Source organism: Symphalangus syndactylus, chromosome 3 (assembly GCF_028878055.3).
Source record: "Symphalangus syndactylus isolate Jambi chromosome 3, NHGRI_mSymSyn1-v2.1_pri, whole genome shotgun sequence".
Classification (NCBI taxonomy): Eukaryota; Metazoa; Chordata; class Mammalia; order Primates; family Hylobatidae; genus Symphalangus; species Symphalangus syndactylus.
Window position 1 is genome coordinate 102,981,933 of NC_072425.2, and position 13,619 is coordinate 102,995,551.

The following is a 13,619-nucleotide window of genomic DNA, read 5'->3' on the forward strand; positions in this document are numbered from 1 at the left end:
ATGATAGACTGGATTAAGAAAATGTGGCACATATACACCACGGACTACTATGCAGCCATAAAAAAGGATGAGTTCATGTCCTTTGTAGGGACATGGACGAAGCTGGAAACCATCATTCTCAGCAAACTATCACAAGGACAAAAAACCAAATGCTGCATGTTCTCACTCATAGATGGGAATTGAACAATGAGAATACTTGGACATAGGAAGGGGAACGTCGCACACCGGGGCCTGTTGTGGGGTGGGGGGAGGGGGGAGGGATAGCATTAGGAGATATACCTAATGTAAATGACCAGTTAATGGGTGCAGCACACCAACATGGCACATGTATACATATGTAACAAACCTGTACGTTGTGCACATGTACCCTAGAACTTAAAAGTATAATTTAAAAAAAAAAGTGAGTACCATAAAAAAAGTCTAAACCTACTTGAAAGAGAAAGTACAAAAAAAAAAAAGTACAATAACGCATTCAAAGAACAGGTAGAAGATTTTCATTTGAATGCTCATTGGTTGTTTAGGGACAACATTTTGAAATACATTATAAAGGTGAGTTTAGCTCTTAGAAACTTGAAAAGGGAATTGCTGGTGTACAGATAAATACAAGGATGCTTAATAGAGGAGTGAGTAGGCAGAAAATTATCTGGTAAGTTGGAAGAAGGGTATATTTTAGGCTACCCGTAAGCCTGTATGATATAAGAATATCGCTAAGAAAGTGAGGAAAGTCATTCATCTTAGATGACTTTTTTTGTTTGTTTTGTTTTAGACAGTCTTGCTCTGTCACCCAGGCTGGAGTGCAGTGGCTTGATCTCAGCTCACTGTAACCTCCACCTCCTGGGTTCAAGCAATTCTTGTGCCTCAGCCTCCCAAGTAGCTGGGATTACAGGCAGATGCCACTGTGCCGGCCAATTTTTGTGTATTTAGTAGAGATGGGGTTTCACCATGTTGGCCAGGCCAGTCTCAAACTCCTGGCCTCAAATGATCTACCTACCTTGGCCTCCCAAATTGCTGGGACTACAGGTGTTAGCCACTGCACCCGGGCCTAGTAGATGACTTTTAATGATAATCTTGTGTTTGTAGGTGCTTAAGGTGCCTAAACCTAGAATGATTTGATTCTAGGCATATTTATTCCTGGTAAAGCCTCAGATAGCCAAGCTAAATGACATCGAAAATACTTGGGAAACTTGGTTGAGAATGATTACACAGTGTACATAACAAGATTAATGTATGACATAAACCCCAAACTGCCAGTTTTCCGGGGAGTGGGGTTTCACTCTAGGTTTTTAACTTTAGTGATAGATCTGGCATATTTAGTTATCACCCAGAAGTTTGATAGTAAAGATACTTAGTTAAGCCAATTTCATAGCTGCAAACTATAGGTCAATTATAATGGCAGCACCTTTCTGGATTTCAAACTACACACAAGGCTTACAGAAGGTTCTTGGCACAAAGAATAAAGCTAGCTTTTTTTCTTCTTTTGCAATTTAAATTATAGAAGATTTGAAGAAATGGCCCTTGGGTTGTTGTACACATGACTTAATAGCTCACTTACTGGCTAAGCCCGTTTTCCTGGATATTGGTAATTTAGTGCCAAGGAGGCACTAATCTACACAGTATCTCTAACAACCAATAGTCCAGTTCTTTTGAGCATAAACTAAAAGATTATTAGCTGATGTCATTCTGCCATTTCAGTCTGATGTGAGCACTGTCGTGAATGACCCGCCCTTTAGAGGTTTATTTCACTTTCTCTTAAAATCTGCTAAAAGGTACCGTATAGTTTGACAGAATGATACACTTCTATTTAAAAAAAAAAAAAAAGTAAAATCCACCTAATATCTACTTTTAAAGTTTTAACATTTTCTTGAAGATGTTTTGCTATAAAGGGACAATTGTATATGTGTGGTAGATTATCTTGGTTAACATAAGGCCTGAAAGTTTCTTAAGTCCTTTACAAGGAAAAATATAAAAAGGAACTAACCTTAAGCCTATGATAGCGCAGTCTCCAAAGGATTATACTTTGTGGGAAATGTGCTTGTATTAGACTGTGGTATGAACATCTTGAGGCCACAGAGTCAGAGCATGCTCCTGAATGCCTCCTGTCTTGGAATTGCCTTAGTTTGGTCTAGAATCTTTGATAAAGGATCCCTGGACTAGGTCCCTAGGAAGGGAAAGTCTGGCCATGAAGAAGCAAAGTGGAGCTGGGCAGGGAGGCAGTTATGTGTGGTTCTAGACAGTGCAGTGGAAAAATCAATACCAAGCATGTACTTAGCAGCTTTTCTAAGTACTTTTATTGTGTTAGCTCGTTCCAATCTTAGGAAGTGCAGCAGATTTTATTTTCTAAAAGTGGCCATAGCAGTGTTCCTGGTCCCATGTACTCTTCCAGAGCCTGGCTGCCCCTCTGAAGAAGCAGCCTATTTCTTCTCTCCTTGAGCCTGGGCGAGATTTTGCAATTGCCTAGTAGTAGAATACAGTGGAAGTGATGCTGCGTGACTTCTGAAACCAGGTCACAAAAAGTGATGTAGTTTCTGCTTTCTCTCTTTTGATGTATAAGGAAGCCCAGGCCACATGGAGAGGCTGTATGTGAGTTTGGGCTGACTGCCCTAGCAAAGGGCTCAGTCGACAGCCAACAACAGCCACCAACTGCCAGCTGTGTCAGGGAGTGAGGCTCCAGATGGTTCCAGCTGCTAATCTTTGAGTCTTCTACCTGGAGCCCACGTATGGGAAGGAGAGATGAGCCATCTCTGCTGTGCGCTCTGTCCAAGTTCTTCATTCACAAATCTGTGAGCATAATAAAATCTTGTTTGACACCATTAAGTTTTGTAGTTTCTTACACCGGGCATAGTAACTGAAACAGATAAACACTGTTATCCCCATTTTACACATATTAAATACGTTGCTCAGTCATTTGGCTAATTAGTAAGCGGTGGAACCTCAAATTAGCTAGGTAGGTTGACTGCAGAGCCTTTGAGTTGTTCTTTTCTAAATATCATCTTGCAATGTCAGCCTGAAACTATATCCTGGGTCTCTGGTGTGAATTGGGAGACTAAGGGAAAGGGCTTTTATTGGGAGCAAGAACAGGGATTGCAGGGAATCTCCCAGGGATTGCAGTGAGGCTAATTGTTTTCCATAATGGCATGAGCTAGGTGATACTGAAAAAACAATCCCAAAATTTCAGTGCATTACCACAAAAGGTTTTTTTAAGTTTTCTCAAACTGTGTGTCCTCCTTAACCTATGGGGGGCTCTGCACATTGTTGAGAAGGTTATAAGCACTCTGGAACCCAGGCTGATGGAGGCACGACCTTGACATAATTCCACCATCAGCAAGGCAGGGGATGGAGAAAGTGGTGAATTATTTACTGAAACTTAAAGCTTCCACTCTGAAGTGACACATCACTTTTGTTCACATTACATGTAAGTCACGTGGCCACACCTAACTTCAAAGGAGCATGTACCAGAAAGGAAAATAAAATATCTGGAGAATAGCACTAGCGACTCCCCACATCTGCTCTTTGGTAACAAAATACTGAATTCACTCTCCTGTGCAAAAAATATATTCACCCCCTTTGGAGAGTTACAACTGAGGAATTCCACTGTGCAAGGACTCCAAGCCCAGAGTTTAGGATCTCTGGGTGATGTGCTTATGTGGAAATCTATTTCAGGGCTGGAGATGGCACTTCATGAACTAAGAAAAAAGTGATCTGCTCCCCATCTGTCCACTATATAATTCAGCAGGAATCAAATAACTGCGGCAACAACAAAACATATTCAAAAAGAATAAAACAGAAGAAATATAGCAAGCCCTACTTCAGAGCAATTTTGACATCCTGTGGTCAGTCATTTGAGGGCCTCCAACTCCAGCAGAAAATTACCCTTCAGGGTTCATCAGCAGCCAAGACATCAATGTGTTGGCAGAAGGAGGCAGATTGAAAGAACTGGGAGAATCAGTATCTGAGCACAGGTGAGAAACGGAACAGTTTGAAGGGGAAGGGTTGATCTGTAGCAATAAAGCCAATTTGGCTCATATCATTATAATTGTGGTTATACAGAGTAATTGTTAACATTAATTGGTTACCCTTCCTGAGTGCCAAGGACTGCTCTAAAAGGTATACTCAGTCTTCATAACAGTTTGTGAAGTTTGTTCCTTTGAGCTCATCCATGTTTTGTGGATAAGGAAAGTAACATACAGAGGTGTTACATTGCATGCCTGAGGTCACATAGCTAACACCTAATAGAAGTGGGATATTGGATCCCAGGTTTCAGGGTTTTAGAGACCTTATGCTTAACCCCTACTCTGTGTTACTTTTCAAAGGGATAGACTATAGAATATAATTAGGTACATGGAAAAATTATAATTCCATATTTTTTCTCTACTTCTGTCTTGTTAATGGGAGTATATGGCCTATTTTATGGGTAGCTCATAAGTTATTTAGGATATCTATAAATTTAAGCATAAGATACTATTTTAATTTTTAAAATTTGTCATGAGCATGTATATGTATGCATCAGTGGAGTAATTTAGATCTTCTGTAACTTAGATGTGATTTTGATCTTTGTGAGTTTTTACCTGATTTCAGGCCCTACCTAGTCAATAAATTGATACTGATAAATTAATTCATAGCCCTCTTTGCAACTTGGTGAATTTTTAATAATACTAGGAAGAAAGCCATACCTAGAAATTGCCAGTATATTTTAGAAATTGGTTGTGGCAGTACAAAATATTTATTTACTATCTGAGGGCTGCAATATAAAACAAAACCACAGGGTGGCAGCCACAACACATGTTTTTCTCTGGAGGCAATTTTATACCTATGCTAAATTGAAGAGATGACATCTTTATTTCATAAAATCACCCACGCACAAAAGCTCTATAATTTGCTATAAGTAATTAGTGAGCAGTTTTAATAATTAACTATAAGTAATTAGTGAGCAGTTTAACTATAAGTTGCTTAAGTAATTAGTGAGCAGTTTTAACTTGTAGACATCATATGACTGTTGTACAGGCCACTATGAACTTCTATATGTATTGTTTTTGTGAACCTTTTATCTCCCTCTTCTTTGATCCACTAGCCTAAACATACCTGCATGATGTGCATTCTTACATAAGTGAGATCCTTTATACTCTGGAAGGTAAGAGAAGATGTGAACAATCTCAAATCTGTTATTTGCTTTTTGAATGTAGCAAAAATCTACATAAAATCATTTTCATAATCACCCAGTCTACTAAACTCTGACTTGTTTCAGTTTATGCAAATGTAGCTAAAAGACAAAATGTGTATTGAGCACTTAGTTTACACATAATACCAGCTAATGTGTACTGATGACTTCCTGTGCACCTAACACTGGTGTACGACCATACTCAGTCTCTATGACAATTCTGGGAGGCACCCACTGTTGGTACCATCCCCATTTTATGGTTCAAGAAACAATGTACAAGCAGCCCAAACATTGAACCAGAAGATGGTCAATTTGTGACCAATAGAATCGTCTGTCAATTATAATGGATCCCACAGAAAAGAGTTCCATATTACAAGGCAATTTTCAAATGTAGACAGATGATTCATAGAACGTGGTGAGCCCCCATTACAATGACCTTCTTTCTGTGCAAGAAGTGCCTTTAATTCCTATCAGCAAAGCTGTATCCTCTATCTATTAACTTTATGCTTCACAGAATTGAACTCACAGGTAGTGGTTTTAGTGGAAATGTTGGAAGTTATGGAACAGCAGGTTTGAAAGTGGAGGGGCAGGTAAGAACCCAGCATGTGTGTTGGTCCATTTCAGGGAGTGAGAAGAAAACATAGTTAAAAAGAATGATTCAGGCGGGGTGCGGTGGCTCACGCCTGTAATCCCAGCACTTTGGGAGGCTGAGGCGGGCGGATCAACTGAGGTTGGGAGTTGGCGACCAGCCTGACCAACATGGAGAAACCCCGTCTCTACTAAAAACACAAAATTAGCCGGGCCTGGTGGTGCATGCCGTAATCCCAGCTACTTGGGAGGCTGAGGCAGGAGAATCACTTGAACCCAGGAGGAGGAGGTTGTGGCGAGCCAAGATCGCGCCACTGCACTCCAGCCTGGGCAACAAGGGCGAAACTCCGTCTCAAAAAAAAAAAAAAAAAAAGAATGATTCATTATTGCATAAAGTGGCTGGGTTTCTGGCGCTCTGTACCAACTGACCAGATCAAATTCAATGAACTGCTAGCTTGGGAGCTTTGCTAAACACACTGAAGGCAACCTTATAGCAATCCTGTTACATTATCCTGTGACCAAGGATAATGTAAGACATTATCTGTTTTATTTGGCACTGGAGTTATATAGGTTGTATGCTCCCAAATGACCACAAGGTGGGGTAAGATGATCCTCAACTGACTGCTCCACAAACGGGAATTTTTCTATCGGTTTTAACATTTGAATCTTGTGCATCTGTTAATTTGTAGTTTAGCACTTTTTGTGGTCATAGATTAAAACCAAAACCCCAGCTAATGACCTTGTACACATCTTTGTCATATTGTGCCATGTGATACATAATGTCACAGCCCTTGGATGGCATTGCAAAGCCACCTTTCTTCCATCTTCCTGACATTGAAATACACTATTCCCCATGCTCCACCCTGACTCTGATTCACTTTGGCTAGTGGTGGGGGAGGTCGTCTCCCTAGCTGAAATAGTGAATACAGGAGAAAGCAAGGGTCGGGGAGGGCCACTGGGGAAGGGGGGGAAATGTGAGTTCTTCTTTGGGCAGTAATATGGTTTAGATGTTTGTCCCCTCCAAAATTATGTTGAAATGTGACCTCCAATGTTGGAGGTGGGCCTAGTGGGATGTATTTGGGTCATGGGGTCAGATCTCTTATGAATGAATGGCTTAGTCGATGAGTGAGTTCTTGCTCAGTTAGTTCACATGAGATCTGGTTGTTTAAAAGAATCTAGACTCTCCTCCCACCCCTGCCCCCACTGTTTGCTCCCTCTCTGGCCATGTGACCTGCCTGCTCTTCCTTTGTCTTCTGCTGTGAGCAAAAGCTCCCTGAGGTCTCCCCAGAAGCCTAGCAGATGCTGGTGCCATGCTTGTACAGCCTGCAGAACTGTCAGCCAAATAAACCTCTTTTCTTCTAAGTTACCTAGTGTCAAGTATTCCTTTGTAGCAATGCGAAGGTGAGAGGTGACAATGTGCTAGCAGCCTTTGCTTGCTCTCGGCCTCCACATCCACTTTGGCCATGCTTGAGGAGCCCTTCAGCCCGCTGCTGCACTGTGGGAGCCCCTCTCTGGGCTGGCCAAGGCGGGAGCCGGCTCCCTCTGCTTGCGGGTTGGTGGGGAGGGAGAGGCGCCGTTGGGAACTGGGGCTGCACGCGGTGCTCCCAGGCCAGTGTGAGTTCCAGGTGGGTGTGGGCTTGGTGGGCCTGCACTCTGAGCAGCCGGCTGGTGCTGCTGGCCCCAGGCAGTGAGGGGCTTAGCACCCGGGCCAGCAGCTGTGGAAGGTGTGCTGGGTCCCCCAGCACTGCCGGCCCTCCCACACTGCGCTCGAATTCTCGCCGGGCCTCAGCCGCCTCCCTGTGGGGCAGGGCTTGGGACCCGCAGCCCACCATGCCTGAGGGCCCTCCCCACCCACCACACACAGCCCGAGCCTCTCCTAGAGGGGTGCCGCCCCCTGTTCCATAGCGCCTGGTCCCATTGACCGCCCAAGGGCTGAGGAGTGCGGGCACATGGCACAGGACTGGTGGGCAGCTCCACCCAAAGCCCTGGCAGGTGATCCACTAGGTGAAGCCAGCTGGGCTCCTGAGTTGGGTGGGGACTTGGAGAACTTTTATGTCTAGCTGGAAGATTGTATATGTGCCAATCGGCACTCTGTCTAGCTCAGGGTTGGATGCACCAATCAGCACTCTGTATCTAGCTAATCTGGTGGGGACTTGGAGAACTTTTATGTCTAGCTAGAGGATTGTAAATGCACCAATCAGCACTCTGTGTCTAGCTCAAGGTTTGTAAACACACCGATCAGTGCTCTGTGTCTAGCTAATCTAGTGGGGACTTGGAGAACTTTTGTGTCTAGCTAAAGGATTGTAAATGCACAAATCAGCACTGTGTGTCTAGCTCAAGGTTTGTAAATGCACCAATCAGCACCCTGTCGAAACAGACCAATCAGCTCTCTGTAAAATGGGCCAATCAGCTCTCTGTAAAATGGGCCAATCAGCAGTATGTGGGTGGGGTCAGATAAGAGAATAAAAGCAGGCTGCTGGGCTCTCCTTCCATGCTGTGGAAGCTTTGTTCTTTACCTTGTTGCGGTAAATATTACTGTTGCTCACTCTGTGGGTGTGCTTTGTCTTTATGAGCTGTAACACTCATATCAAAGGTCTGCAGCTTCAGTCCTGAAGCCAGCAAGTCCACAAACCCACCCAGAGGGACAAACAACTCCAGACATGCTGCCTGTAAGAGCTGTAACACTCACAGAGAGGGTCTGGGGCTTCATTCCTGAAGTCAGCGAGACCAAGGACCCACCAATTCTGGACACAAAAGGACTTAGGCAGAAAAGTTTGTGATGACGGCAGTGAAGATATGGACAGTGGACATATGGACCGTGTGATATGTAATATCATACTTTATCACCCAACCAGAAGTTACACACTGACGTGCTGCAAGGGGCCAGGCAGGTGAACATGTGAAGCCTCCTGGGCAGGGGTGGGGAGCTGTGGCCAATGGCAAAGAAAGCCCAGGCACAGTCTGCTCCTCAGATCCAGCCTTTTGATGCCGTGTGGCAACACTGGTGGTTTTTTATTGTGAGAGAATCCAGAAATCCAGATTTTTGTGAAAAAAAAATTCCTGATTTTAAAATATCGATTAAAATGGTTATTTTTATTTATTTATTCATTTTTTTGAGACGGAGTTTTGCTCTTATTGCCCAGGCTGGAGTGCAATGATGCAATCTCTGCTCACCGCAATCTCTGCCTCCTGCGTTCAAGCAATTCTCCTGCCTCAGCCTCCTGAGTAGCTGGGATTACAGGCATGTGCCACCACGCCTGGCTAATATTGTATTTTTAGTAGAGATTAGTAGAGATGTTGAACTCCTGAACTCAGGTGATCTGCCCGCCTCAGCCTCCCAAAAAATATTGGTTAAAATGTTTAAGAATTTTCAGGTTAAATAAACCATGTCCTATGTGCTGAAATTAATCTAGATAGATCAATCTACACATACTCCGTATAACTCACACGATCAGTAGCCCTCCCTTGACTCTTCTTCTTAATAGACCATAACATTGCTAAACACCAGAAGGAATTTTGTGCAGTTTTATTTCACTTCTGCTTTGTGGCATTCCTTCAATAAGGCTGTGTTGAGCGCCTTCTTGTCAGGCATTACTCTACTCCGTGGAGAATAAGGACCGTACGTGTAGGGAAGGAGAATACCTTTTCCTCACCCATCCTAGGTTCAAAGCTGAGGCTCCTATAACGAAATACAGATTAACAAGAAAAAGGCATACACATTTATTTATTTATTTAGGAGGCAGAGTCTTGCTCTGTCACCCAGGCTGGAGTGCAGTGGCGCAATCTCGGCTCGCTGGAACCTCCACCTCCCAGATTCAAGCTATTTTCCTGCCTCACCCTCCCAGGTAGCTGAGACTGCAGGCATGTGCCACTATGTCTAGCTAATTTTTTTTTGTATTTTGGTAGAAATGGGTTTCACCATGTTGCCCAGGCTGGTCTTGGACTCCTGAGCTCAGGCAATCTGCCCACCTCGGCCTCCCAAAATGCTAGGGTTACAGGTGTGAGCCACTGTGCCCAGCCAAATTTATTTAATATGTTTTATGTGACATGAGAAACTTCATAAGAAATGAAGACCCAAAGAAATGGTTAAGCCAGTTTTTATGTTAGGTTTGATGAACAGTGGACAGTTGAGAAATGTGATAAGACAAAGAGGGCATGATCTGATGGCAACAAACAGGGAAACTTAAGAGACCGTTTGCTCAGATTCCTTTGTGATCCTTCATCTTTAGCGATAGGGACACTCCTTTCCTCTGGGTGTAGAGGACACCTCTTCCACAAGGGTCTTATGTCCTACTTTAGGGAGAGGTGAGAAAAGAAATTCTTCCTAGGTTTTATGATCTACTCCAGGGAAGAAGAGGGGCAGGGGAAACTCAGAGACTTCCCTGTTTCTGCCAGTTTTCAGTGTGCCAAGGTGTTATATTTTGGGATAGCATGTCCTGAATCCCATCCTGTGTATCTGCCCTGTCATATATAGGTGTCTTGATTCTCTTGTCTCTGACAAAATTTTTAATTCCCAGTGGTCACGAACCATAGTGCTTTAGTTTTAAATATAGTATGGAGCTTAATTTGGAATCATGAGAGTCAAAGACTCTGAATAAAGATGTTAATTGATTTATGTACCATTTGTGCTTATTCAAAAGACATCTCTGTCTCTATTTTGCAGAAAGAGACACAAAGATGTTTTTATTATGTGGAACAACTGGTAGAGCAATAGAAATAAAGTCAATCTCATTCTCTCATCTGTTCTTATTTGCCCCTAGAACTAAAACTTCATCAGATGGTTTGGTGTTACATGTGACAAGAATGTCAGCACTTTAGACTGATATCTGGCTTCCTGTTGGGCACCTCCACATGTCCTCTGCTGTTATCACAAATTTTGGTGCTCAACTCAGATCTCACATTCCCACACCCCAATTTCTCTTATATTCCCTATCTCAGCTGGGAGACTACCTTCCCCACCACCAGCCAGCTGGGTCACAGATCAGGAAGGAGCACTGGGCATGGCATGCTTTAATGTCAGGAGCATGGAAGAAAGCTGGATTTGCAATGCAACCCAGGGTCTGAGAAAGACACAAACAGCGCAGCCTTGGACCATACTGACTTCCAGTCACATACAAATCACTCATATTTTTCAATTTTGACATTAGGACGATGTATTTGTCAAGGTGGTAGGATGGGACATATTTTATTGAGCGGTTGTGTTTGCTTATTTATAACTTTTGCTCATTTAGATATGCGATATGTGGTATTCCATTTGTACTCTTGTACCAGTACCGACAACTGTTAGTAAGGTCAAAGTGATGCTGGTGGTGGAGGTGACAATTTCTTACCTGGACCCTGTGGCACTATGGATGGGAGATTCCTGCTTGTTGTGAGAGATGTCTGAGGCTTCCTTTGCCAGATTCTAAGAGATAACCAGAGAAAAAAAGACCACAATAGGAGTAGGGTTACCTCCTGGCCCTCCTCTGCTCCCCCTGAGGTTAAAAGGCATCCTACACGCCTCTGCCTAGTGGCAGTGAGTGAAGATAGCTGGCCTGGATTCACAAATGGAACAGAAGACTGTGAAAATGTATGTGACCCAAGAGATATTTTGGGACTTGCTTACTTCTAAGAGAACAGTTGCAGTCTAGCAAAATGGGGGCATTGGGAGTGAGGACTAGACATGAAAGACTTGGAGATAGTGGGGAGAAAGGAGTAACATGGAGCAGAGAAGACAGGTACAAACAGGATAGTTTTCAATGACCTCAGAAATGTTCTATTGTCCCATCCAGAAGGTGTAGTGAGATCAATGCCTTCTTAAGGTATAGAGAATGAAAAAGCCAGTGAGGGAGAGACTGATTTATTACTGGGTGCAGGGGGCACCTGATATTCAATCCCATCTCTTACATTTGTATTATTTAGGTTTTTTCACTAAAAACCCTGGTAAAGAACGCTTGAAGTGTGTGTGTGTGTGTGTGTGTTTCTTAGGCAAGATGCCCATCAATAGAGGAAATAAATCACCTGAAATCTCTACTCTGTCTCTCCACAAGAGCAGGCATTAGAGACCCATCCCAGCAAAAAATTGACAGATCCATATTATTGGTTTAAAGACAAGAAGCCTAATGGGATCATAGGTCTGGAATAAAGCTGACCAACCTTCCTCTCTGCCTGTGTGGTCCCCACAGTGGTGCATGTCAGCTAAGGCAGGGTGCAAGGTAATCTGTTGAAATACAGGGGAAACAACTTCTATTTTTCATTTTTTCCTTTAAAATTTCTATTTTTGTACATCATTTACAAAATGTATGACATGTCAGTACATTAATAATTAAATATATGTCATGCTCTAAATTTTTTACTGATGGTGTGGACAAATGTTGGAAGATCATAGTACTCATAGATAAAGTTCACACTCCCTTCATACAGCTTACAAGAAGTCCTTACATGATTAGGCTAAATGCCTGGCTAAATGCCTGTCTCTCCAGCTCATAACTCACCATGCTTTGTTTGCATGCTCAGGCAACTCCAAACTGTCTGCAGTTCTGCCACACATCAAGAAGTGAGGAAAGCAGGCTTGGTGTGGTGGCTCATGCCTGTAATCCTAGCACTTTGGGAGGCCAAGGCGGGCAGAACACCTGAGGTCAGGAGTTTGAGACCAGCCTGGCCAACATGGCGAAACCCCATCTCTAATAAAAATACAAAAAAATTAGCCGGGTGTGGTGGTGCATGCCTGTAATCCCAGCTACCTGGGGAGGCTGAGGCATGAGAATTACTTGAACCTGGGAGGCGGAGGTTGCAGTGAGCCGAGATTGCGCCACTGCACTCCAGCCTGGGCCACAGAGGGAGACTCCATTTCAAAAAAACCAAAAGACCAAACGAACAAAAAAAGAAGTGAGGAAAGCAGAAAATAGGACAGAGGAAAAGTTAAGCAAAGATGAAGTTTCTGCTGTAGTTGAGCCTTAGCCTACTCCCACCGAGTTTGAATGGCATACCAAAGTTGGCATCACCTTACGGTGAGGGGGCCAGGTTTTACAAGCCTGTATTTCAGCCCTCACCTGTGAATGACCTTGGAGGAAGTCAAAGTCTTCCAGAAACTTCAGGTGAAGAGCATTTCTTCAGAGAAGGCTGCAGTTGTGAGCCATTAGCGGCTATCATTCACAGCAGCTGGGGAACTTGGTGTACCACTCTGGTAAGGGTTTGGGGTGGACGAAGCACCAACAGCACTACTGCAGTTTGCCACACTGATTTCTACAAATGTGTAATGAGCTTCACAGGAATGGTAATCATGCAAGAAAACTTGTTTTATTCTTCATCAACATGCTAACTGTACGTTTGGTAACGTTTTTGGTCTTTGTGTTTTCCCCTTTAAATACAGTTTTATTTTTGGTTATCCAGCCCTTCTAAAACCTAACTTATTTTCTAAATACCTTAGTTTCTGAATCTTTCTTTGCACCTAGATAATTTCTATTAATCTTTGAGACTTACCTTAGATGCCAGTTTCTCTGGGAAGCCTCCTTCAATCATCTACAGCTGGAATACTTTCCTGCTACTCAGCTCTCATAAAATCTGATGTAGTCTGGTTTTCATGACACTATAGCAATGTTCTATGTGAATTGTCTAGCTACGTGTCTGAGTCAGTCAGGATTGGTTAGGAAAACAGAAGGCACTCCGTGTTTTGGAGGCAGAAAGGGTTTGTTATTAGGAATTAGGAGCTTGCTTGACTATTGGAAAAGCTGGGGAGTAGTGAAGGCCAGGCAAGCCAGCGGGAAGGAAGCAGACGCTGGAGATCTTATCCTGAGGCAACAGGGCAGTGGGTTCTCAGGAACTTAACAGCAAGCTGCTGCAAGTCTTAGGAATCTCTAAGAGGTCCCGCAGTATCTCACAGTGCAGCAGCAACACA